This window comes from Vespa crabro, chromosome 13 (assembly GCF_910589235.1).
Source record: "Vespa crabro chromosome 13, iyVesCrab1.2, whole genome shotgun sequence".
In the NCBI taxonomy this organism is placed as follows: Eukaryota; Metazoa; Arthropoda; class Insecta; order Hymenoptera; family Vespidae; genus Vespa; species Vespa crabro.
In genome coordinates this window covers 1,627,779-1,630,000 of record NC_060967.1, presented here as the reverse complement: position 1 = coordinate 1,630,000, position 2,222 = coordinate 1,627,779, and the positions used below count along the sequence as shown (strand labels likewise).

The 2,222-nt window shown below is 32.9% G+C and overlaps 1 long non-coding RNA gene across 2 annotated transcripts in view; it reads left to right on the top strand.

The window, feature by feature from the left end:
* The window catches only part of LOC124428795, a 10,559-nt gene extending 8,565 nt beyond the window's left edge, over positions 1-1,994 (top strand). Inside the window, exons 3-4 of one of the 2 annotated variants that reach the window (XR_006943291.1) lie at positions 433-624; positions 1,841-1,994. This is a non-coding gene — a long non-coding RNA (uncharacterized LOC124428795). Of the gene's footprint in view, positions 1-432; positions 625-1,278 lie in introns of both variants that reach the window. The other variant, XR_006943292.1, reaches the window with a different exon arrangement.
* The last annotated feature ends 228 nt before the right edge of the window (positions 1,995-2,222 follow it).

Genomic DNA, 2,222 nt, shown 5'->3' with positions numbered 1-2,222 from the left:
AATATATATATATATATATATGAATAAATTAGAAATAAATTTTCTTTCAAATATTAGAACTAACAGAACCATTATCGATTTTAATATAAAAACGATATAGATAATCCTAATGGGTGTCGATTTATAATTCGTCATCATCATCGTCATCATCGTCATCGTCATCGTCGTCGTCATCGTCATCGTCATCGTCATCGTCATCGTCATCGTGGTTGTCGTTGTCGTTGCGCTTGGACGGTGCCAAAACGAGTAAAACGTTGGACTCGTGACTAGACTCTGTAATTTTCTGGAAAGAGACTTTTCAGGAAGAAAAGAGACAAAATAAAAGGAGTATAGAAGGGAAAGAAAAAAGCAAAAAAAAAAAAAAAAAAAAAAAGAAAAAAAAAGAAGAAAAAAAGGACAAAAATAAATACATATAGAAGTTCTCGCGTGTAGGTTCGACGGGTTCTCGGGGGCCTCGAGGGCATGGGTATACTCGCGTGACGTCGATGGAGAATCGGTCAGGAAACGTCGGCTATGGGCACACGAAGAGAAACGAAGGGTGGAGGAAGGACGAAGGAAGAAGAAGAAGAAAAAGAGAGAGAGAGAGAGAGAGAGAGAAAAGGAAGAAGTTGAGGCCGTTACGAGGTATAGATGTTTAGCTGGATAAACTCTCTTTAAGACTTGTGTTATCCTTTCAAAGACTACCGTTGCTTTTGAAGGTCTCCTGCCCGCCCCTACCCCCCCCCTCCACCCCCCTTATTTTTCCTTCTTTCCTTGGACTTCTCATTGTTTATTATTTTAAAAGTGAAAACGACGTACGTTCGTTAAAATTTAACGTAAGGAAATTATCCATTACGTGGTTATTATTTATTATTAGTCGATGATAATTAATTGTTATGGCCAATCTTTATTTCCTTTCTTTTTTTTTTTCCTTTCTCCTTTTATTTTTAAGTAGTAATTTTTTTTTTTTTTTTTTTTTTTTTTTTTTTTTTTTTTTTTTTTTGACATCGAACAAACATTCTTGGGTAGGACTATATATAAGAAATATATATAAGAAAATATTTAAGAATATTAAATATTAAAAATATTTATTTAAAAAAAAAAAAAAAAAAAAAAAAGAAAAAAAAAGGAGATATAAAAAACAGATTTTTAAGCACTATCTTATTAGTTTCTTCCTCTTTGTCTCCTCCCCTCCCCCTCCCCTCCCTATCTTTCATATCTTTCCATTCCTTTCTCCCTTTGTTTTTCTTTTCTTCCTTTTTTTTTTTTTTCTTTTTCGTTTTTTTTTTCCCCATACAGACACAACACAACACACGTCAAAATGTATTGGATAATCGTACATTGACGATGAGATGCATTTTGGTCGACCTCGAGACAAGAAATAAGCGAAGATCCGGCCGTATTTTTTTTTTTGTTTTTGTTTTTGCGAAGGTTATTATTACGAAAGGAAAAGTTATAAATACCTATTTAATTTGCACTTCTACAGAAGTAGAGTACCTTTAATATCTGGAAGGGAATAAATTTGGCCGACATCCAGAATATCCACCTATTTTTGCGAGATGCTATTTTGGACTCGGGCCATCTAACACAAGAGATAAAAAAGAAAGAATGGAAAAAAAAAAATAAATGAGAGAGTGAGAGAGAGAGAGAGAGAGAGAGAGAGAGAGAGAACTTCAATATATTAAAAATCCAAAACTCTACCGAAGCCCTTACATTCAATTCACCCATTTATTCCCACCCACCTATCCCCAATCCCATTTTCCCATTAAGATAGTTATAATACAGATATAACAGGCAGAAACTTTGCTTCTTAAGAAAAACTGTCCGAGGAAGTTATGATTATGATCGAGTTTCTTTCTAGTTGGAGTTTAGCTTAACAAACACCACGATGGCTAACACACCTGACCGACCGGCATTGGACACTTTAGAAGACCGTGAGGGAAACACGAGAACGTCCTACTTGAAACAATAACTGTCAGAATTTATTAACATGAATTTGAAAAGTTTTACGATAATGCACGTCACCTTTCTTTCTTTCTTTCTTTCTTTCTTTTTTTTCTTTCTTACTTATTTTTCTTCTACTTTTACTTATTATCGAAAGTGAAAGAGAAAACATGGACAGATCTGTATGATCATTAACATTTATATAGAATTGATTTTTTCTCTGATTAGATACATACATACATATATACATAATATATACATATATATATATATATATATATATATATATATATTTTGTT